This window comes from Diadema antillarum, unplaced genomic scaffold, assembly GCF_040938485.1.
Source record: "Diadema antillarum isolate AM-2024a unplaced genomic scaffold, OU_Dant_1.0 seq00000984_RagTag, whole genome shotgun sequence".
Classification (NCBI taxonomy): domain Eukaryota; kingdom Metazoa; phylum Echinodermata; class Echinoidea; order Diadematoida; family Diadematidae; genus Diadema; species Diadema antillarum.
Window position 1 is genome coordinate 54,638 of NW_027271824.1, and position 26,013 is coordinate 80,650.

The 26,013-nt window shown below is 36.6% G+C and overlaps 1 pseudogene; it reads left to right on the forward strand.

Annotated features, from left to right (window-relative positions):
- Positions 1-15,853, forward strand: part of LOC139742180 (uncharacterized) — a 46,413-nt pseudogene extending 30,560 nt beyond the window's left edge.
- The last annotated feature ends 10,160 nt before the right edge of the window (positions 15,854-26,013 follow it).

Consider the following 26,013-nt stretch of genomic DNA (forward strand, 5'->3'; position numbering starts at 1 on the left):
TCTACTTTAGTATCTGTTTGCTGCGCAATGTATACTCGTGCTGTGTGAGTGTTTCAGTGTTGTTACAGATGTACAGATTGTCGTACCCTGCTCAACCATGTGGATCAAACTCCTTGTACTAATTCTCCTTGCCTTCTATTTTCCCTTGTGTGTGTAAATGCAGAGCTCCTGAGTTTCACAAGCCGCTTCTGCTATTAAGTCTATTATGTGCCATATCTTTTTAGAGTGTGCTGTGGAGCCATGTAATCCGGTGCAGGGGATTCACCGATCCATTGATAAATGCTAGAATTTTGGTCTTTTCTGTGAATCTGTTGGGCTTACTCCTGTGAGTGCAAATACAGGTGCAAGTTCCAATGAAGATCAGGAAGTGCTGTAACGATATCACAAATATCAAGGTGTTTTGTGGTATATACTACATGTTAACTGTGGCCTGTCTCAGAGAAGAATTTATTAGGCATGCTTCTGTATAAGTTTTTTTTGAGTGGTATTTTCCGTCACGAAACATATGTACAGGCTTGAGTTGTTAGGCGAGAATTTTCCCTATGGCTTAATATTTATGTAAACATTTTGTTTCTGGCGGCCATGTCCGTACACTAGCTGTATGTTCAAATGAAGGAGGTGATCTCACATGCACCCATGTGCAACATGTGGAGGTTATGTGGGTCATGCTTTCGATGTCAACTTGTTTGACCAGAAAAACTTTAGTGGCACATTGCTATGCACAAATGTACCAAAAGACATTTACCAGAATATTTTTTTATTTATGTGTTAGTAATGTATGCTTGTTCAACTTGTTCAACTTTATTTCCATTTCCATTGAATAAACAGGGAAAATGATATACAATACATTAATGGAACATATTTGTTACAATTTCAAAGAAAACGTACATGTGATCACGAGTAACAACAGAAATTCCTTTTCTAAGGTATATACATATATTAATAATACAAAGATTAGAATGGAAATGGAGGGTCCCACTAAAAAGCAAAGCTTGTAGGGTATGGGACCCTCGGAATGTATGCTTAAATAAAGCCAGATGCGTAATAGCTACTAGATATATACTCATTTGTGGCAATTGGTCAGTTGGATTACAGAGAATCTAAAATCCATTTTATATTGCTGGGCAGTGGCAGATCCAGAGGGGGGGTGCAACTAGCACACATCCCCCCCTTTATTTTTCATTAAAAACAAAAGAAATAACAAGAAAAAATGGAATGATACCCGGAGCTGTTGCGCCCCCCCTTACAGAATTCCAGGATCCGCCCCTGTTAGTGTTTTCTGTACATGTTGCATTCATTTTGTTTTTGCTGTTCTCTTTTATCACACCTTCCAGGCAGTAAGTAAAGACACAGAAATGGGAAAATTGGTCATCTGCAAAACCAAAGAATTTGAAGAGTACAAGGTAAGAATTCAGGGAAATAAATCAAGAATGTAATCATCATATTCTTTGATTTAGAGATTGTAAACAGTTTTGTGGGCATCCATAAATTCATCCCAACTGGTTTTTGCTGCTATGAGGAAGAGTTGTAATCTATGCCAGAGATGTGTTTAAAAAGTTTTTGATGTGAACTGCCTGGTTCCATGACTTTTGCTCCTGCGACAATTGCTCCCATATGAATCTGCACGCGAAGCCAAACATAAATTCTACCCACAAACACGACCCTCACCGTAATCCTAATCCTCACATTAAACTAAACCTAAAACCCTATCACAACCCTGTGACCCTAACCCTAAGTCCTTAGAGAAAATAAGACCAGAGCAATTGTCACAGGAGCAAATGTTGTGTCACCGTCATCAGCAATGTGTGTCAAAAGGTCAGTGGACTTTGTGAAAGTACTGTTTAGTCTTTTCTCTGAATACTAGCTTCTGCAACAATCTAGGTGAATTTTCATATCATAACATGCAGCAAAGAGTGGAACTATTCAACTTGTGTTGTCATGTTTAATGACTAAATACCTTTAGATGGACAGGTTCATGTTTTTAAAAAAATGTGGGAAAAGTAATGTCCTAATGTTGTAGTATTGGAAATTTTTGAAAATGCTTTGTTGTTTGGTATGATCATGAGGTGGACTTGTACATGAATGGAATGATGCAATGCACTTGCTGATCAATTCATATTGAAATCTTAACAGGACAGAGCATCATTTTTTTTAGCACATGTAGAACAATGTCTTGTCAAAACGACATGTTGTTGATAGACTTTTCGTGATTCTAGTAAAGTGGTGGATCCAGAGGGAGGACACCAGATGCGTGCCCCCCATTTATTTTTTGTTAAAACACAAGAAATAAAAGAAAACAAATTGGGGGAGGGGTGTATGCGCCCCCCTTTAATTTTGTAAAGGCACCCCCCTTTACAGAATACCTGGATCCGCCCCTGGTAAAGATAGCTTTATGATGATAAGCTTTATTCTGTATATTCTATCAGGCAACCCACATTAGAGATGCATCTCTGAGCTTCTGTGACAGTTCGCTGGAGACGTTGGATCGGATGAGGCAGGTCATCGTTGCGAAGCGTGAGGTGGTTTCATCGATGTCGCCTAATCCTATTTATAATGGAGACCAGGTCTCTCAAGGTATACAATTCAGTTTTTTCAAACCCTAAAAACTTTACCAGATGGAGCTAATATGTGTCCTATCAAGTTTACATTTTCTGTTTCATCAGTCTTCATTGTAGTAAAATTTCCACTTCTTCATTGAAATTCATAATACATTTGTAAGGGTCAAACATTCAAAAATGTCATACAATTGCAAGGATTTGTTATTCATCTTGAGAAAGACTCTTTCATATGAATGAGTCATGTGATGCGAGGATATGAAGGCTTTGTAACTGTAAATGAACAGATCTTCCAGAACTTACCTGATATGAAATATCTTGAAGAGAAAATGTGATGTGCAGGTCATGAAATGTGCATATTTCACCAGTATGTGCCTTATTGAGGCCCAGACTGATCTGATGATAAAATTCTTAAGCTAATTACATTATGCATTTCCAAAGAAAGATTTGTTTTGATACATATGACTATTCAATAGTAGCATATCTTTTTAAATGTCCCCTCACATTTTGCAATACTGCCCCATGTTAGCATTAACTTTTACTTTTGCAACATTTTTATGTGTGTCAGATACTGTGAAACTAGAAACATTTCCAGCACAAAACTTTCATGAAGTCTCAGTGGCATTCAATGCACAAATCATTGTGTATACAAGAACTGTCAAGAACTTTAAATTGCTTTTAATGAATTTTGGCTCCTCACGAAATTCACAAAAGTTTCACGCATGTGAAAATGTCTAGTTTTACAGTAGCTTGCATGAATGGGAGTGCTTTTCCATAGATGACCCTAGCGTAGTAAAGTCAGTGCTGTGTATTAATCAAAAGTGTGATTTGATGTGATCGGTATGAACAGATGGTGTGTCAACAGTTGAGGATGTGTTCAGAGCACTTCAGATGCAGCTGCCCCCGCGAGATGGGACTCTTGACCGCTCACGCTGCTTCGGTCTGGGAACAAGAACCTCCTCCTTCTCCCACTCACTGGACTCATCGTCAAACAGTTCAATTCCTCCGAGCCCCCAACAGAGCAGAACGCTCCATCGCGCGTCTCCCCCCGCTATCCCTAGCAACCCTTCCCCATCGCTAGGGGCAGGTAGGAGAATGCACGGATCCACACCAGCACGTAAGCCACCTGTTCACTGGATTGGTGTCACTAACCTTGGAGTTACGTAAGGACAAAGAGAGGTGCAGGAAAATAGATGTGGGGAGCAAGGATTTAGTGCATCCAGAATGATCCATCCAGTGTGTGAATAGAATATCATAATATTCTTTGGCTGTCATTCTGATCATGGTTGTCCAATGAAAGAAATCTTTGACTTGCCATGTACAGTTCCGTTGATGAGAGAGAAACATAATCTTTTCCCACTGTGTAGTGCAGTGCTCCATTTTTTGTATGCCAAACATTGGCTATGTACTTGCATATCTCTTCCCTTCTATGAAAAAAATCTTGTAAAAATATTTTGTGACATATTCCCAATATATCCATCTAAATTTGTATCTACTGGGTGCATTGATATTTTGATTGATGAAAGTGTCTGTCTAACCATTTTATGGACAAAAAAATACTGTATTATCATAAAATATGATTACAAGCTAATAGATTCTTTTTGTCCGGGAAGATATAACTTGTTTCACCAAAACAGTCTCTGTTGAAGGTTTGGTTTTTTTTCCCCTGCCCTGTTTATAGTGCAGTTGTATGCATTGTATGTATTGCAAAAGAGGAAAAATAATCTGAATTTAATGCATGCCCAAATAGAAATCTAATCGAAACTACTGGTATAAGATGAGTGACAACAACAACAACGACAACAACAACAAAAGAGAGATTATAGTACAGAAGAATGTGCCTTGTCTGGTGTCTTCTCTCAACTTCTTCAAGTAAGGAGAGAAGGGTTATACTATAAAGGGGCTGCATGATTCACTGCCAGCATGCAATGAACATTCACATTCTCCAGGGATATGATTACAATCACATTGCAGTGAGTTTGACTACCACATACTTCCTTTTTCCTCACTGCCCCTATCTCTCTCTGTCCCGATTTTGTCTGGAGCTTATTGTCACCAGCTAAAGTGGCTAAATTTGGCGGATTCCTGTTTGTATTCCCAGCACATTACAGCATGTTAGGTGCCTAAAATATCCTAAGCAAGAAGTAGATCGTAGACTAGATAGAATGTCTTCTAACTGCCACTTGTCAAGGGGATAGTGGTGTTAATCTTCCCAAATACAGTATCTTGTCCTTTACATCTATAGCTGCGTACTGTAATTACATGTTTCATGGCGTGATGCAGGTTTCATGGATTGAAATGTGAATTACAAAAATGCTGATTTCAGATCTAAAGATTTTTTTTTTCATTTTGACTTTGGTGATATCTCCTTCACATAGAGCAGCAGAAGCACAAATACATCACAAATACATCACATTCAAAATGTGGACATGTTTGGTTTTTGTTTTTGTTTTTGTTTTTTTTTTCCTGTGACAGTGTTATCCAGTGCAGAACACTACACTCTATCTTTTGATTAACTTGTGCATCTAATCAATTCAAAAAATCTATACTTATCTCTAAAATGAAAAGAACAGCTATCTTGTTTTAGTTGGTATCAGGTTCAAGAAGATTTTGATTCTCTGTGTTCAATGTGAACTCAGTGTATGTGTGTGGGTTTTGTTTTTGTTTTTGTTTTTGTTTTTTCCAGATTGCATGTGTTTCAGGCTCTCAATCTTTTTTCTCAGTAGCATCTTTATTTGTTAGTCTCATGTTGTTATTACTGCAAAATAATTGGCCTTAGAAATGGTTTTGATCTTTTGAATTGATTTATGTGTTCATTTGTTATTTTGTATGTATGATACATTGTTGTCATCTACATTAATTATTGTACATGTATGTTTTCAAGATTATCATGCATGGGACCCCTTTGAAAATCAGTACCTGCTAAAAGGGCTTCCAACCCACAAGTGGAAACAAAATCATGTCATATGAAGTTTGTAGTCTCCACAAAAAGTTTTGACCACACCAGTCAACTAACATACCCATCCCTATAACCTCTCCCCCTTTACCTCCACACCCCACAACCCCAACCCCATTCCAGGTGGAGTCTACCAAGGAGGAAATGACATGGGTATCTCAGATGAGTCTGATGAGGACCATGACTACCAGATTCCCAATGAAGAATACTTTGGGAAGGGGCATAACACCAGCCTAGAGGGTCAAGAAGAGGAGTACCTCGCCCCTCAGCTCTCTGAGCTCCCTCTTAGTGGTGGAGGGGGTCCCAGGGTCCCCCCTAGACAGGAGTCTTTGACCCTCCCCTCTGATCCAATGCTGGCACCTCAAAGATTCCTGGTGAGATATGACTCTCTATAGTGACCCATACTTGGCACTTTGCCCATGTGAATCTTGTTATACTTTTGCAAAGATATCAGCATCATCTAAGAAACAGGTCAAGGGATCCTAGTCACCAAGTCCTTGCAGCTGAATTGTCATGCTTAGTTATGAGTAATTTGAATCATTAAAATTACTGATCCATCTGTGTGTGGTACTTAACTGCAATTAGATGTTAGTACCAGCTTAGTTTGTTGATTCATAATCTTTGCTTTTATTTTCTTTCCAGTTTTTACTGTTCTCTTGTGTTTATTCTAGTGAAGGCTCTATGCTTCAAACATGAGATATGCACAGTTCTAGTGCACAAAAGAGTATTCTGACCTAGTAGAAAAAAGTATATATAACAGAAACTGAGTTTAATCCCATGGTCATGCATCAATTCGCACAGCAGATTCTTCAACAAATATCATACAATTCAATACAAATAACAAAAACCGCCCTCCCAAAGTCTGTGTGTTTCTTCATGCATCTTTGACTTGCCATCTCTGTTTTCAGGAGATTACATGGTTGTCATTGAGGACACCAGTGACCTGGAAGAAGCTCGGATGCCACCTGGACACTCTCGGAGCTCCACAGACTCCAGCGCCAGCAGTGGCAGTACCGGGATCGGGAAGGCGACTCCCCGTAAGGCTCCCTCGCGTGTTGCCTTCAAACAACAGCTTCGACGGTGTGGAGGGGGAGGACTTTTGCTGGCGGGACAGGAAGAATGACGCCAACCGCAAAGAGAAGGAGGCAGCCATGTTGAAGCGAAAGCCAGCACCACTCCCCAAGCCCGCCCTGGACATAAAACCCAAGCCTAAGCCCAGCCGAAGCCGGCATCTTCTCCGGGGAGGGACAAACCAATGCCCATTCCAAGGAACAATAGTACGGAGCAGGAGACAGTCGCGGACCAAGCTGATGATAGCGGTGGACTTTATGAAGACATGAATGCAGGTACAAGCTGTATTCTACATTGTGCGGAGATTTTTTGATTTTATCGGGGGGGGGGGGGGGGGGGAGGAGGGGAGGATTAGAATATCCTTGGGGATGTGTAGGTAAGATCATAAGGAAGCTGTATATATTTTACCCAAAGTATTTAGTCTGTGTATCTGTATGGCTTTGACAGGTATGGCCATGTTTTAGTAGTGAACAGGAATATAATGAGAGAGCACTTAAAAATTGATGTAACACCTCGATGGCATACTCTCATGAGTTAATCATCTGCGAAGTATCGGAAAAGTGATTTACTTCAAAGTCATGTGAGAGGCGAATGAATATGAATGATGTAATGTTCGAGGATAAAGATTGGAAGGATATTGAAAGACCCCAGAGAAGAGGTCTGATTTGCTTTATCTTGGAGGAAAAGAGTTTCAGAGTTTGGAAAAACGAAATAAACAAACAAAGCCACATTTGACTCACAAATTACCTTGAAGTATATGTGAATATCTTGACCAATCTCAGCGTCATCATTTGAACTGTTATTCTTCTGCCAAACTCTGCATCAACGTAAAATAACAGGGGCTGAAATTACTCCACCTTGGATGACAAATAGAAAGAAAGTGTGAAAAAAAAAAGATTATTTGTCGGCATATACCTCCTGTAGTAATGCCAAAGACATGGAGAGAGGCAAGATAAGTATAATCACAACTTTTCACACACCCCCAGCTTCAAAGACATCAACACTAAATAAAAATGGGTCAGCGATTCTGTCAACCTATGAACCCGAGCCCGAGCCTGGCAGAGGAGTCTACTACTCACAGGTGTATGAGAGGGACAGTGATGATGCAGATGACTCGGATGGAGACTACTGTGTGGCAGGGTTAGTCTACATTTCAGGCTGCAAAACCTAACAAATACTGTTTAGGTAGTATACGTATTGTGTGAAAGGTCTTTGAAAGAGGTCTTTGAATGTGGGTGCAGCATAATTTCTACTAGGGATTGGTCAGGTTAGCACAATGCTGTTTGGATTTGATGTGAATTAACGCATCATAATTTGATTTTTTGGTGAGAAAAGTAGCTGCTGGTTTTTTTTTTTTTTTTAACTCAGCAGGTATAATGGATCAATGACAAGTCAATGGCTGTGATTAAGTGAGGAGAATCTTTAGAGTGTACTATTTCCAGACTATGGAGTATTTAGTGAAAGCTCCTACCCTTAGAAACAGTGAAGATCTGAGATACATACTGTATTGATAGACATCATAAATAACATAGTTTACAGCACTTCATTAAACCTTTAATCTGATTATTTTCTCACTAGAGTGTGATTGCAGTCCTTAAAATTAATCTGATGTGATCCTTACATGACTGTTTTTTTCTTTCAAATTATAATGAGAATTGTGATTCTCTCCATGAACAGGAAAGTGCAATCATAGTCATTTGTGATTTGTGTAAAGTTAATTGGATTGAGAAAATTACCATTGAACGTCCAAACAAATACCTACCTCATAAGATGATTTGAGCACCTGTTACTAAACTTTTTGCTGAATATTCATCTTCCTTGTGAAGGGTGAATTGTACTAAATATACCAATCATAGTCAGCTCTCTATTAAAAATACTTTATGCTATGAATTGAATGCTTCACATAAAGTGGTAATCAGGGCCTCATTTCATAAAAGTTGATATGATTTAGCAACTCTTGCTGGAATGACACCTTCCCATGGCAACAGCCAATCAGAATCTGAATTCTTGTTTTTTACCATCATGACAATTGCCATTCCAGCAAGAGTTGCTATTATATCAACTTTTTATGAAATGGGGCCCTTGTGTTGTCATCAAAATCAAGAGCTTAAAGCCTTCGTTCTTGGATATTTCTTTTCTGCAGAAAATTTGTGTTGTGTTGAAGTGAAAACTGTGAAATCTTTCTGATTTTTCTTCTTTACCTTACCTGTAGCACCAGAGCTAGATATCAGTCCCACTTTTGTTCGGGGGATCGTGAGAAAATGTCTAAACTGTGAGCATGTGGTGTAGAACTCCAATCAAACATTCTTCCCTTCTTAAATTATGATTTTTTGCACATGAAAGGTAGTTTAGTTTTTTGTGCAGCCAAATAAATAAATCAAAGGAACGCCTTCACAGAGTACCTCACATTTCCTAAGACTTCCCACATCAAATTTAATAAACCTTTAAGGTGTTTCTGTTATGCTTGCAATTTCTCACAAGTAGCCTTGGTTCCAGACAAATTCTTATTATTCTTCTGAGACTAACTTATGATCAAGCATGTTGGCACAAAGTGTCATCCCATCTATGTCATGTGGAAATGTTATGGTGGGGGGGGGGGGGGGGGGGGGGGGGCGCCAGGGATGGGAGCGACGACACTGGTTTGGGTTTGATTCCAGTGGCCTGTGTAGTAACATGTGGTGTGAAGTGCTGTCAGAATGACAGCATGGTTGATGGACCTTTTATAAAGACAACTGTTTTTACTTATCATACTTTTGTCTATTTGGGAAAGAATGGAATGTGAATTCAAACCATGGAAAATCAATGTTCTTGTAAGGTTGTTCCATGCAAAACTTAATATGATTGCAGGGAACAGCCTGGAACCAAGGCCAGTCTCTATTGGGCACTTATATTTCACCCATGAGTGCATTTGGTTTTTTTTCCCTTACTGAAGCACCAATTTTTACAGGACAAGCTTTTTGCACATACCAAGTTTTTGCCTATGGTAGCTTTACAATGCAGTGAAAAAAAAAAAACCTTCTTTCTGAATTTACTCTAGTTTTTTTTTTTTCATCTACTATATGAGTTTGAGTGAATTAGATAATCACCCCCAGCTAAACTTTGGAAGTTCTTAAAAGTAATCATACTATATATATCATGCAAGTCTGTGTTTAGACCAGGTGGGCCAGACTTATTGTATTTGTACTATTGTGTTAGCAGAATATGAAGATTTTTCCCTCAATTTGATGGAGCCTGGCCCCACTGCGTAAGACATTCTCTTTTAACTCAACCAGTTGATGATTCAGAATATTTACTTTCAACCGATCAGGATTGAGCATTTGGAACATAATATTATGCTTATCAATATAAATTTCTTAAAGAATTTGATTTTTGAATGAACTGTTACTGCAGCAGAGTCCTAGTTCCATTGCCAGTAAAGATATTGTACAATGATGTCATTGACAAGTTTCATCTGAATTCTTCTCCATAGGACCCTTAAGGGTGCGAATGTCTGAATCTGAATATATGGGCCTTGAAGGCAGCGCACAAGATGTATCATGACACACAACACGTGATAAACCTCTCTAGTGCTGTAGGTTTTGTGTTTGTTTTTTGTATATTTTAAATGCACTGCAAATTACAAATGCTGCCTTCTCTATTGCCTGCTGCTCTCATTACACAGTGATGTTACCACTAGTAACCAAAATAAGTTTTGGTTTAATACTGGTTAATTGTTTAGCGCAGAGTCTATATGAGCTTTTCACCTTTAGAAAATGCTTAGCAGTCAAATCATAACTTGCATTCTTGTAATCCTAGAATGCAAATCGCCTCTAGTGGAATGAAAAATGAATCAATGCTGCTATTAAGTGACAAGTTGAGGGACAGAGAAGATATGATGATAATTGTTCAGGGTTAATCATTTCCACCATCAGTAAATCTTACAATTCTGCACATTCCCGTGGACTTCTGCAGGTAAAAGCACAGTCATGCGATGCTGATGTTGCTGTTGTAATAGCAGTGCTCATCATATTCTGCTGTGGACAGCACACACAATATAGTTGGTGTATCTTGTGCGGAATCAGGATTTATGTGCTCCATTTCCCATAATCATGAAAAGCTGATATTTCTTGCTTATGTAACTCAAGACATTTTAGTAATTTAAACTAGAAATATATTCTATGGTTTTCAAAGGATGTCATATTGCTTGGGTTTTTTTTCATGATGGTGAACGTTATTTACACTTTTTATATTTTTATGGACTGTTTTGTCTTATCTGCACATTTTTTCATACTCTGTGTTCTAAATATGAATTGCTTCTTGGGGATATTATGTTCCTTACAAATACTTAGCATAATCTTCCTAGCCTTATGCCTTTGACAATAGAACAGCTATTTCATATCCTAACTGAAGGCTACTCTTTCAAATTTATTAATTGTTATTATTTTTCTGCAAAACAAGCCTGGAAATTAGATGATAAAAGACTTTAATTTTGTTTTTTCTCTGATGATAAAATGATACAAATTTCTTTTGCTGACATGGACTTTCAACTGTGCGGAAAAGAAATCTAGTGGTAACCAAAGGAAATAAATGACTGTTGCAGAGTGCAATTTCTTCAGAGATTATTTCAATGTGTTTTCTGGGAAAAGGAAAATATTTATTTTCTCTTTTTAAGTTTTTAGCTTGTTCAGTTTTTGACAGGTGTGAGAGGGACTGATGAAAAAATTAATCATAGCTGGAATTTTGTAGGAATCCATCCAGTACTCTGAGCACTTGATTTTTGTAGGTGCTTTTTTTGTGGTCAGAATGGCTGCTGTCTCTCTGTCTCTTCTAGTTTGTAGTCATTTCAAATGATTAGTGGTAGATTGCATTGTAGGACATTTTGTTTGCTTCTTGTAAGGATGCCCCAGTATGTGGTCCTTATTCATATCCAGTGAATACAGACTGGTTGTCCATTAAGTCATTTTTACCCTCTTCAGAATAAAGGACTCCATAATTCATACCAATTTAATTCTGCCATTTTCTTATCACATACATTCTGTAACTTTGCATAAATGGTTTGATTTACTGATTGTTCATTTCATTCAAAAATTCTGAACATCATTTTTGTTTTGTTTTGAGTGTAAAAGAGCTAAAACAGAGCTCAAATTATGACTGGGACTCAACTATAGCTTACTAAGATCTCAAAGCCCACTAAGGCATTGTTGGAGAGGGAAAAAAGTCCTGCTTGTGTTTTAGCATGTTAATAGCTTCAGTATGCATTCCAAGTATATATGAAAGATCAGATTTGGGCAAAAAAAACCACAAGAGTTTTATTTGATGCACTGTTAGCTTTTATACTTGTACAGTGTTGTCACTTTAGTGAAGAGTGTTTTATTGGGATACTATGCAGTACAGCGCACACAGACATATTACATACTCATGGCACAAAACCTACATGTCTCTAGTCGTTGGCAGTGATGACCTTCAAAGGCATGGTATTGTACTCATGATACCTTCGCAGCACTAATATCAGCTTTCATCTAAACTGCTTCCTTTATGACTTAGGTTGCACTCTACTAGGCAATTAACTCATACACTCCATCAACTCATAGCTCTTAAACCTATGTTTCTATAGAGCCTTATATAACAGCTCATGTTTGCTATTTGTTGTATTTTCATTCTTGTGCCAAATCAGACGGCTTCGTTCCACACATTCCCAGGAAGTGAGGTAAACCATGAACACACAAAGGGCCATACGAAGGCCAGGTTGTGTAGCCCTGGCAAGTGCTAGTGGGAATGATACAAATAAGTGGTTTCTTGGTGCTTTGATGCATTTTGGCTATAGGTCTACATCTCTTGTCTGTGAATCTTTAAGATTCAGACACTTTTTTTCCATCTGTTTTTTTTTTTTTTTTTTAGTGCATGTTGGTGCTTTGAAACCCATGATATTCTTTCATCTGTGCACAGGAAGCAGTATTGATAATGCCAAGCATGCACATATTCACCATTTAGCTGCTACTCATCAAGTCTATGAAGTGTAGAAGACAATATCAAGGTCCCTTCACTGCATGAATGATCAGTGCACAGTTGCTTTCAAACTTGCTTTAGACCATCCAATAGAAACAGAGCAATGGCTTTTAAAAACAGGTGGTCTTTATGAATGCAATTATCTGAAAAGTGGTCTTCTTGCCTTTTAGTCTGAATGCACAGGCAGTTGAAAACACTAAAATTGACTTTTTAGCTTACTTATCTATTTTTGCTAATCAAAAGATCATGCTAGTGTTAATCCCTTGTTCAAGCACATATTTTAGAATCAGGGCAGTGCTTGCTGCATCATTTGAAATTACGATTAACATAGATTTATCAAAAATATGCAAAGCAGTTTGTTTATTTGATATCATCAGTGTTTAGTAAATGAATATTAAAACCACAGACAGGTTTAAAGCTTTAGGAATATTTGAAAGACGTATGACATTGATTGTAAGGGAATGTGTGTCCAAATAGTATTTTGATCAGATAATTAAAGATGGGCTCTTTGCATACTATATTGTACAGCAGGGCTTGCGCCACTGAAAATATATGTCGGGCCACCAAATTTCAAAAAACGTTTTCTTTTGGTGGCCCAATCTGACAACTAAGAATTTCAAAATGGAGCATTATGTTGCTTTTATTTCAGGCCACCAAATATCTTTCTCGGGCCACCAAAATTTCACAATTACAAAATGTTATTCTTTAATTATTATTTAATTATCATTCTATTATTTATTCCACACACAAAAAAAAAAGATGAAGAAGATAAAAAAGAAAAAACCTTCAATGTTTGCCTGAAACATGACTCATTTGCTCTATGCTATTTGTTAAGTTACTTCTTTATTTGTTGCAATTATGGGAAATTGTGAGTTCTGTTAATGTTTGCTTGCATGATCATCACATTGTGCTTCTCATAGAATGCTGCCAACTTGTTCTGTACAAGAATGACAATAAAAACGTGCATGATTATGCATGTGTTAAATTATTGTCATTTAGCTTGGAAGAACTGGATTTACTCTTTATGTGCCACATTTGCATGCCTGACTCAGTTGAAGGCTTTCCAAGTTTGCATGAATTAATATTTTGCTAAAAAGCACACCCCCTCCCCCCCCCCCCCCCCCCAAACCAACACTGGCATACATAGAGTTAAAGAAAGTGGCTCAATTTGAATGTAACATTCAAAATTCAAAATTAATAGTCACTGATCAGCCTTCATGATGTTTACATATTATTTGCATTTTAGCATTGGTAATGAGCTTGTTGAAAACAGACCTGATAAATTTGCATCATGATCATAGGTTTCTCATTGATATGGACAAGACTCAAAGTAGTTCTTGATGTTTTGGGTACACTCTGAGAGTAGATATCTGTAATTTTGATGAAGTTTCCAGTGTACGTGAATACATTCAGAGGCTCTATATCTATCTGTGAAATTTGTTTACTTTCACTGAGCATACAGTGTGGCACTTGAACGTTATTATAAGGCCTGTCAGAACCAAATAAACAAAATTTGGCTTTAAGATACAACAGTATGTTATATTTCTTGGCTATTTGTTGCATGTTTTTTGTGTATGTTTTACTACAGCTTCTCAAATACACTGAGTGTGTGGTTGATTTTAGTAGGTGTTTCATGTTTGAGAAGTTCAAAGAAAGTCTTACCTTTGAGTGTATGGGTGTAGTACTTTTGCAATGCTTCACAGAATTCACTGCTCAGAATTCAAAGCAGTTTATCACACTTTCTAAAGATTATCAACTATTTCTTCTCACTGGGTTTTCAAATAAGCTTATTTCAACTTTCATCTCAACTTTCATCTTCCTTTTATGTGCTATTTCTCCTTGCACGTATTCCATGTATGGAATATTCTCCATTTTAATCTTCTTTTCTTCCTGCTTGTAGTCTGTATAATTTGTGTTTCTTTCGTTTCATGTAAATGCAAGAATAGCAGAGGGCTGTAGTCATAATGTGTCAGAAATACTGTATATGCCGAATATTTTGCGAGGTTTTTATTTTCCCGAATTTTGCGAGTCAGGTGCTATTCGCGAAATTAAAGACACGCAAAAATATTGACTCTGATCCCGATGTGGATGTGACATATGCATGTACACTTCTCCGTTCAGTACAAGATTCTGCGATCGCGAATTTAACCACTCACGAATAGTCACGATATCGTTGGGAATACCTGATTCATGAAAATTTAGACTCACGAAATATATGGCGTATACAGTACGCTGCTTGCAAGATTGTGAGCACCTGTTTCTCGTAGCATTTCAGATTGTGTGATCAGAAAGTGTCATATGAAAGCATTGACATTGGTCATGTTTGTTTTCAGTTAATGATTATTGCCTACATCTTTACCACCCTGTCATCAAAATTGTACTTTGGATATCACATTGAGATATCTTGCACAGCATGCTGTAGTGAGGCCATGTAAACATACATGGGATGATTCTCTTTCTTTCTTTTTTCATTCTTTCTTGCATGAAAGATAAATGATTTTAACAATTATGATGTTTGCATTTTTTTCATTAAATTGTCTACCAGTACCAGTATCTTTCCTTTTCAGAGGAAGATTAGAGATTTTAAGTAATTTGCCTTTTCTACTATTTTTTTTTTTTTTGCTTCAAAGTGACATATATGTTACATCCATGTACTGTGCTGTGAATGGCAATACAAAGATTATTGTTTTTGTTTTCTTTTGTTTCTCACACAAAGTTTCATTGTGCAATTTGCAGAATTCATATTAAGTCCAAATGGTTGTGCATTTGAGGCAAACAATTTGTCAGACATTTTGCACTATATGCTTCAGCACCTGTAGCAAAGCTACTGTACCTACAATGTACAATGCTTCACCGGTTTCAGTATTCCACTACACAGATGGTATTGGTTACTCTTTGACCGAAATTGAAAATGCGTAGTTAGTGCATTAATATTCTTTGCTTTTGAGTTACTGTTGGTATTCATAAAGAGATGAGACTTATGTTCTGCAACTGTTTATTAAAGGAGATGAAGCAAATCATAAATTCTGATTCTAAATGTTGTTTTTCTCTGTCAAACATTGCAGACTTTAGCTCCTTCCAGAATGCCGACGTCATGAAGGCAGACGCAGTTGGGCATACTTCTGCGAAGCCTGCCCTCAACAACAACATGAGGCAAGGCTCAGAGGGACAGAGGGATGGCAGTGCAGATAACGAGGACGAGGATGAAGCCATTTACTGCAATCTGCCAACATAGAGGGCTCTGTTTTCTTAGAATCACCAGGAGTATTCAACAGGGTAGAGATTCCCCTTCAAGATGCGGTCACATCTGTTTATATGTGTTTCACACTGTAAAGGCAACGGTGCTAGTGTACTAACATTCAATACGCTTTATTCGTTCATTCATCGAAAAGAGCAGGGTGAAGTGGTCCCGCCTAACATCCAACTGGACACCATGGAAGACCAGCTATAGTGTAGCTGAATTATGGGCTATCCAGCCATCTTCTCAGATGGAAAATGATCAAACAAACAAAAACAAAACAAGCAAACATATTGAAGGGGCAGCATAATACACTTCATGGAGTGAACATTGCATAGATGAATATGGTTGGAATGCTGCCCTTACAAGGGCATTATAGTTCCATCAAAATTAAGCAAAAGCAAAAACACCACTTACCCAAACAATACAGGCCAGTCAATAACAATGCTGTTGTCTATGTCAGATGTTTAAACACTTGCATTGGTCTTGGCCAGTTTATTGTGTGTATAGGTATTTAAGCCTACATGGAGTGCAGGTTTGAAAGAGAAAGACCAATTAGGCCTACAATCATGGTAAGGTACCTATCTAATAAAACAAAACCATCTGTATGGCATTTTGTTTTGACTGCAATAGGACACGCCCACACTGTCAATCACTTTCCACCTAGTGTCACTTGTCAAGACAGTATATGGCCGTAATTTGTCAGTTGGTGTTATATTTCTTCATTTTTTGATTTTGCCACTGTAATGCTTGGATCAGGGGTGATTAAAGACACCATTCTCCATGCCTAATGTATAGTTACAGCCTCCTTTGCAGTCATAAAGTTACAAAAAGTATATACAGTGTTGTACCACCAGACTGTAACATCCCTTGCTTTGAGTGTTAAGGAGAATTGAACATGTTTTTTTCCTTCCTTTGAACTATGCTGTGCTATTAGCAATCCTGCCAGATTTTTTTTTGAATGCATTTGCTGTTGTTGAGCTGTATATTTTTTATGGCAATCCCACCATCCTTTTTGTTTTTTCTTGAAGAATCATTAGGTGTATGTAAAATCAAATCCCTCTCACTTTTGGAAGCCCACCAACCTGGCAGATACATGCCTATGTTATCAGGAATTCTTACATTTATTCATACATGACACAGTTTGGTGCATTTTGAAGTCCAGCTCCTAGTTTTCTATAGATAGTAGTTCTCGTATGTATCAAGTATTTACAGATGCAGATTCATGTCAACTCTATCAACTTTCTGTTATATTCAGTATGACAACACAACATTTGCAATGTTAGTGAAAGTGTTAGGTATGCATAAAATTACAGCAATCGTGCCCCTTAAAATGACAGGTTTTTTTTTTCAAGATTTCCTATACTTTAAAACTTTTATGAGTGCAACATCATAGTGGATACTAAATGTTAGGTAGTGATGATTTGAGTCAATCATGCTGAGTCAGTGATAATGATGGCAATGAAAGTAGATTTCAATTACTATTACATATACTTGTAATAGTAGTGATAGTTGTCATATCCTATCATTTATTTTATTTTATCATTATTTTCATTATCATCATAATTATTGTTATGGTCATTTTTATCATACTTAAATAATGTAATACAATCAACATTGAGATATTGCCACTAGAAATAACAATATACCTAAAGATGTATACTTAAACATGCTACCTGCAATTATATTTATCCATAGAAGCCTGAGCATACATCAAAGTACGCATGTAACAAGATACATCAGCTTTTAAGTATGTCAGTAATGATGAAATCGCATGATAGAACCTTTGATGCTTGTACTTGGGTAATTCAATGCTGACACTGTCTCTGCTACACTGATACATTACATCCTATGGTTACTGATGATATTAAATGATAAATTAATTGGAGTGGTAGTACTCAAAATACTTTTTAACATTCATGGTAATTGAAGAATTATTAACAGTGATGCTTAATGTCTGTCAGTTATTCCAGTGGCCAAGCTGTGGATGTTGGAAGAAATGGTGATTTGCTAGAGCTGGCCTACATGTATTTCAGCTTACACGCAGATGGTACCCCCATTGCTCAAAGTCATTTCTCCTTTTCAAATAGTATCCATACCAAATATTGAATAGACGTCAGCCATTTTATGTATGTCAGTATGATTATTTTGTCATAAGGACAGTCAGGTCCTCAAGGGTGTGACTAGAAGATAAGTTTATCATTCCATTTGAAACTTTGCAACATAGCATTTTCATGCTGTATGTCATTAAATACATAATTCATGTTTTTTTTTCTTCAACATGAGTGTGTGACAAGGGGCATTGTAAGTGTTCCCACATCTGCCTAGTTTGCATCCCATACCTTGTTAGTTGATGCACTCAATGCTATACTGGCAACCAGAGTCATGTTTTACATATGTGGGGCTAAGATTAACAGCAAATACTACTGTTTCACAATTTCAAATTCATCATTATATCAATTGTATCATCATAGTCTCTTTTCCTCAGGCAACCAGTGTTTCTGAATTAGGTATCCTTGTATTTCATTTGATATTCTGTGTCTGGTTGACTCCATTGCCAACATATTCTCAGTTGATGTGATTTCTGCAGGGGTTGTTACCGATTCATGTGTATTAGGAAGGGAGTTTGACCTTGCAATTTTGATTTTGACCTTCGAATTTTGAGTTTGAGATGAGCTACTCACAGTCTTTGCTATTACCTCTCCTGTACATAAGATTCCCACGAGTGATACTCATGAAATATTTTGTTCAAGTGAACCATAAGTAGCCATGCCGACACACTGCAGGTTGCTGATGGGTATTGAACCAGGGACCTTAATATTTGAAGCAAACATTACACAGGGAGCCCACTAACAGAGGAAATATGCTACAATTTCTGCATTGTGCACCATGCTTTTACTTGTTGGCATTTGCCCTTCTGTGTAATTTTTATAGGGCTTTCCAGTGATGATGATCAGATTTATTTGTATATATTAGCTCCAGAAATTAAAATCCGCAATTTCCTCTGTATATAGCTACGTGTATGTTCCGCAGCAAGAGTCTTTCACTTCAAAATCATGTACCAGGTTTCATGCAATGCTATTTTAGCTACAAGTGTGATGGAAAAGTCTTTCTAATGGAAATGAGTACTCTGCAATATGACAATGTTTTGACATAATCTTACCTCTTTATGTCAGATAATTATGTGAATTTGTGTAATATGTGTAGGAGGAATTGATGAGAGGGAAGACATAACCAGTGTCATGAAGATTAAATTTTCCCATGGGGGATGCAGATGTGAAATTGAGCAGGAGTCAGCATCTTGATAGGCCACTTTCATATTGCACTTGTATATTCTATGTAGCTGAGGTTATCTCGTCAAGCCCAAAGCTTGTTGGAGGCTTGCCCAACACAGCAACGGATGCATTTTGCATTCAGATGGACTTAAGACGAGAATTTCAAATGTGTGTAAATGCTGAGAAAGCACATATTGATAAGAATATCAGGATGCAGTGGTGGTGGTGGGGGGGGGGGGGGGGGCACCTGATGCATGCCCCCTCTTTATTTCTTTGTCAAAACAAAAGAAATAAAAGGAAAAAAATGGGGAGCGTGTGCCCCCTTTAATTTTGTAAAGGCACCTCCCCTCTACAGAATTCTTGGATCCGCCCCCTAAGGATGGTTGATGTTCATTATTCAGAGGGTTTGTTAATCTAGAAATTAAATCAGGTTCGTTATTCCAAAGGTTTGTTATTCCAAAGGTTTGTTGATCCAAAAAAGAAATGAGGTTCATTAATCCAAAATTAAGAAGAAGGTGTGTACTAATAAACCTTCAGAATTTCAAACCTTTTTTGTATTCATATTAATGAACCTTTGGAATAACAAACCATATTTCATCTTCTAGATAATAGATCTTATTTCTTCAAACCTGCAGATTATGGAACCTTCTGAATAATGAACCATATTCCTCTTTGGATTAACAAAACTCCAAAATAACTAATTGTTATCGTCAGGATAATGTTTCCATTAGTTTGACTTAAATATATGTGTGAGCAGATTTGTGATTCCAAACTGGGTGTTGGTATGTATTGCCCCTGACAAATGATCTTCAGCCCAATATTTCATTGTAGTCTGCTCTTTGTCAGTACTCTGTGATAGCATGTTCCCAGGAAAAAATACAAAATAAAACATGACAAGTGTTTTACCACCTTTAAATGAAGTTTATGAAAGTATGATATCAAGAAATATTGATGAAGAAGGTCTTAAAAGGAATGACAAGTTGCATGGTAAATTTGAAGTTGCCAACCTATCTGTAGAAATGAGTTGTACTGATCTAAAGAGTTTTTATGCCTCCGCCACGAAGTGGTGCCGGAGGCATTATGTTTTCGGGTTGTCCGTCCATTTGTCCGTCCGTCCGTCCGTCCACATTCGTTTATGCAATAACTTGAGTAATATTGACTGGAATTTTACCAAACTTGGTCTAAGTATAAAGTATGATGGGGCAATTACTTGACTAGATTTTGGGTGAAATCGGTCAAAGGTCAAGGTCAAATCATGAAATTGTATCTGTTTACGCGATAACTCAAAACTGGATCAAGCAAATTTTACCAAACTTTGTCCAAGGATGATGTATGGTGGGACAATTACTTGATTGATTTTTTAGTGAAATCGGACAGAGGTCAAAGGTCAAAGATCAAGCTCAAATCCTAAAATTTATCTTTTTACATGATAACTCAAAACTGGATGAAGCAGCTTTCACCAAACTTGGTCCAAGGATGATGTATGATACGGCAATTAGTTGAGTAGATTTTAGTGACATTGGCAAGAGGTCAAAGGTCAAAAGGTCAAGGTCATATGCTATGAATGTTGCTATTTCCCCATATTCATGCAATGCCCAAAGGTATTTTCTTGAAACTTAGTGTAGACATGTACTACTGCATAAAGATTCTCCAGAGAGTTTCATGTCATATGGTCAAAGGTCAGAAGGTCAAAGATTAGGTGAAAATGTTACAATTTCACTTTTCTCACAAATGGTTCAATGTATCTTCATGGAACTTGGTACATACGCATGTACTGACTGGCAGGGATTATCTAGGGAATTTAGGGGTCATGGGTCAATAGTCAGGGGGTCAAAGGTCAAGGTCAACTCGTCAAACTTTTACTATTTCCCTCATATACTAGTATATGCAATGCTTGCATTATTATTTTTAAAACTTGATGTACATGTATTATGGTACCTAATGGAGATTCTCTTGGAAATTTCCAGCCAGAAGGTCAAAGGTCAAAGGTTAAGGGTCAAGGCCAGGTTTAAATGCCCAAAAAATTTATTTATACTGTAATTACACTCTTTCTTTATACCTTGAAAATTACTCAATGCATAAACTTATACAAGGGTCAGTCGGAAGTCAAGTAAAAATCCTCAATTCCCCAAATACATGTACCTGCACTCTTTAATAGACAATTATAGCAAACGTAGTTCAAGGAAAGTGAACATTCAAGATATTTCTGACAAACCTGTCATTTCAGTATTTTGCCAGTTATGTGAAACTGTTATCTCACATTGTGAAGACATTATACTATACACCTATTGGGAGAATCATGCATTATGGCGGAGGCATCAGTCGCCATAGCGAGATTTCTAGTTTGAAAATATGTAGTCAAATGATTCTGTATTTTAATGGATATAAGACTAATCATGAGCAGTAATACAACTTTGTGGTTTGCAAATTTGAACAGAGTAATTGCAGAAGTATGCGATATTAGTATTCTGTTACTATTCATGGATCTCTGTCTGGGTGGTCTTAAAATCTGGATGTAAACATTTTACCAGGAAAGGGAAAATGGAGTATAAGACTTTGCTCTTCAGAATTCTTTGAATTCAGAGGCAGAAGGGAGGAAGATATCTTTGTGGAATCTCTTTCGAGTTGCCAGAAATTTCTTTCTGCTTTGCAACTCACAACCAGTGGTAAGTCTTGAGTAAAGGGTCTTTTTCAGCTTCAGAATAAGATTTAGGCAGGGAAACGTTTTGAGATTGACACTAATAAATCAGTATTGTATTCAAGAAGTTGATGTAAAGCATTGTGTTTAATACACCCTGTGCCCTGTATGTTGGTATATAGATTACATTTTATGCGATGGTTATCCAAAATAACTAATTTTATATAGAATGTATTGCATTTTTCAGCAGAATAGATAGAATGGTTTATGAAAAGAATTAAGAAATGGACACACTTAACTTTAGGCTGTCTGGACAAGAAAAGAATTGTGTGCAAAATCTTATCACATATTTTTTTTTCTCATAGATATATCAGAAAGATATTCATCATTTGAATCAAGCTTTTGTCATAGAGGATCTTCTCACATGACTGAAAAAAATGAAGGCATTATCCCAGAAAAAAAGGCTTAAATGAATCCTACTTTAAGATTGCTGATGGATGATTGTCATTATTGATTTATATCATCAAAATCATTTTTACCGCATTAACTGGGTAATCAGATTAAACTTAGATAAGTTTAGTCTTCATGCATTCAGGTGTTCGGGCTGTACTTTCCCCATATGGGGAAGATGTGTCTACATAATTTTGAATGATAGGGTCTGGTAACCTTGCAGTACTGCAGTTTGATATGGAGTACTTGTACAGTTATGAACAATGTAAATAACATTTTTGCAGTACTGCAACCCAAGTATGGTATTGGCTGTAATGACAGCATAAACAGCTGTGCATTTTCAAAACATTTTAATATATGTTACATGAAGTGCTGTATGATAAAAAAAGGTCGTTGCCATTTAGTTTCCTTCTTTCTCCCCAAAAGCTATCTTCATACAAACCTGGGTTCATTTGTAGAAAATTGGGGTATGCGTAATCCTGCCATTATTGTGTGTGCTAGGATTGAACTCTTGATATATAATTTTCTTTGTGTCAAAACTGTTCACCTGATTAATGATTTACTATGTACAATAATTCATAAGAACGTATAAACAATCTGTTGTATTGATTGTGAGGAAAGGAACAATGGTGATATCAGTGAGAAAACGCATAGAGTCAATAAGATTAATGATATCAGATTTATTAAAGTGAGACAGAGCATCAACACACTTTAGTGTGAAGCTGATGAAGATAACAAGGACTTGCCATCTTGTCTTAGTCCAGCCCTAGTCTTGTGCCTATACTCTAATAAATTCAATTCTATTAAATTCTTGAACTGTGGGACACCACAAAATGTTGCAACTGATTGACCAATTGCCCTTCATTGACATACCTGGTAATTAAGCACCAATTATTCAGTATTTTAGTAGTCCATGTATAGAGCCATAGATTATGTTGGTAAATGGCAATTGGTCAATCAGTTCCAATAGAAACAACTCAAGAATTCATTAACTAAGCACAACTGAGTTTTCTTCCTTTCATGTTAAACATTTTCATCACCATGTTAAATATTTAAGTGAAATCTAAATGTTTCATTTCCAAATACAAATTGGACAATGAAATTCCACTTGAAGAGAAATATCACACCACACTAGATTATTATATGTGCTGGTGTTATTAAAGAGTGGAAGGAATACTTTCATCTTTTATTGAGCTATTTGGTGTTATTTCAAAAAAATATAACAGTGCGTCCTGCCTGTAAGCTTGCAATAAATGTTCAGAAACATAAATTCAAAGATATCTTTGATCAGTGACTGCTGGTAAAACTTGCGCATATCACACCAATACATTCAAGCCAATATTTTATTCATTCAACTCTTATTATTTTTCATATGTTCCATTTTCTTTCTTGTTATAGAATGCCAGTGTCAATTGCCTTTAAGTGTTCAGATTATTTTGAATGAGACTTTCAGGTACTCATTTTCAGTTGCACCTTAACATCAAACTTTGATTTGAATCAAGCATATTTGAGGTTTAATATAGTTTAATTCCCATTGTCTCGAAGGATGGAATAAGTACAAAGTATATTTGAATATTCCAGAGAATGTCTTTCACAGGATTACAAAGTAAGCTTCCCTAGTTCCAGGACAGATAACTTTTACTTTGATAAAACTGACTTGACTTATATATTTGAATGTTGCACTTTACTTGTAAGTACTTATGCATCTCATTAATTATGTTGTACATACAACCTTATATGCACCTCTGGTCCTGTTGCATAAAAGACTTGCAAAAATTACAGTTTAAGAGCTAAGCCACTCAGAATTTATTTGTTGACGGTGACTGTTAATCTGCTGTAAAGCAATAACATTTTAAATTTTTAGTACAATGTAAATCTTTTATGCAACACTGCCCTTCTGGACTGCCCTCTTAATCATTTGTCAGCATTAATGTTCCTATACATTCTACTCTTAACATCACTTTTTAAAAAATTTCTTTCATTGATACCGAAAAATTATGTCTTTATAAAAGTGTATGATGATATGTAAATTTAGCATTTAAAAGTATTTTATGATCTTCCGATTGATTTTATATGTACAAAGTTTTATGTTCCTTTCTCGATTATGTACCAAAAAAAAAAATGTTTCATGACAATGCACACATCAACAGTTGTATATGCAAATAAATATACAGATTCACTTTTCCGATATAAAGTGTAAATTTTTGTGTCTCCGTGAATAATTTCACGTGATTAAAATGCTCGATCAAGATTTCCTTGATGAAAACATTCATATTCAGTATTTTCACACATACACGTAGTTTGCAATGGCTCATATATTCATACAAGGGACGTGGAACTTTTTATAGCATGTGGGGGAGAGGGAGCAAGGGTATAGTGCTCACAGTTGGATTACGGTTCAGTCACTGTCGTAATTCCCCCCCCCCCCCCAGCTGCAACAGAAATAATTTCTTATTTTTTAGATTTTTTTTTCAGTTCTCATTCATTTTCTCCCCTTTTTGTAAGAGACAAAAGTGGAGGGTTGTTCCGCAGCCCGTATAATGAATATATTCTGTTTACCAACAGTAAACAATAAAAGATGTATGTTTGTATAATATACATTGAAAAGGTATGAGTACCAGGATTCAACTTATGTAATTTAATAAGTTTTGCTGCGACATATATTATTTAAAGATAAATAAGATTGAAAAATGAATATTATATGTGGCAATGAATGATAAAAATTCAATATTCATAATTTTTAAATCTATTCAAAGTGCAAAATAGTCCATTTACAGAAATTGATTTGCTGCAGTAAAGACATGTCATGTTATTTAATAGACCAACCTACGTTAAATGAATAGAAGACAGAACTATTGTGACAGTCACATGTGGCGTTTCTATACATGGAAACAAAGCTGTCCCTTGTTTCATTTCATTACCGTGAGTGTGCATAGAGTGCAAATTGAATTTAGTAATGTTTTCTTCTTTTTTTTTTAGTGGGGGAGTAACAGTATTTACAATTTGTGTGCACCACTACTAAATAGTACACAGGTATAACAAAAACAATAGAATACAGTTGTGTACACTAACTTGGCTTTGCATCCTAGCAAAGGATTTTGATTGTACAGTAACAGTTCTCTCCTTGCCCAGTCAGGCATAGCAATGCACTGCCTTCTCATACTTTCACTGTATAAGTCTGTGACCCCCCGTACAAAATAAAAAGAGAAAAAAAAAATGGAAAGGGCGATATACCTAGTATGCTTCGTTAGACTTCTTCAGAACAAGTCCCTGTTCAGTACCTCCACCTCTTATTAATTTCAGAAAATATTTCTGTTCGCTTGGGGGTTTGTTTGCTAATGTAAAAATGATGTATTTCAAAGAAGCACATCAGTTTTAATTTAATAGAGTCTGGAAATTGTTTCCATTAAAGCAGTTTATTATATTACGATCATCAGTAACCAAAAACAATTCTCAACCCAAAGAAACTTGTTTCAGTATGAGCAAAGATATGAGTACTCAGTACTAAAGAGGCGTATACTAGTATTAGATATTTCATTGTTTGTGATCTCGGAGCTTGAAATTTTAAAGTTTAATCTTGAAGTCTTAAATTATTCCATATTGACACAGTTTATTTGAGGCGGTCTTATCTTTTTTTGCCAAAGTACTGCAGGACGGCAATGACAAGAAGACTTGTACAACAACAACAATGTCAGAGACGATATTATATTATTCTTAGTGCAGTAATCTACTATGTGCGATACTCTGTGTTGTTTTCTGATTTTTTTTTTCCCTCTTCAAATACGATGAGATGTCAGGAAATAAGCCGATATTCCCACGGCTCAGCAGCCGGTGGTGATTGGTGG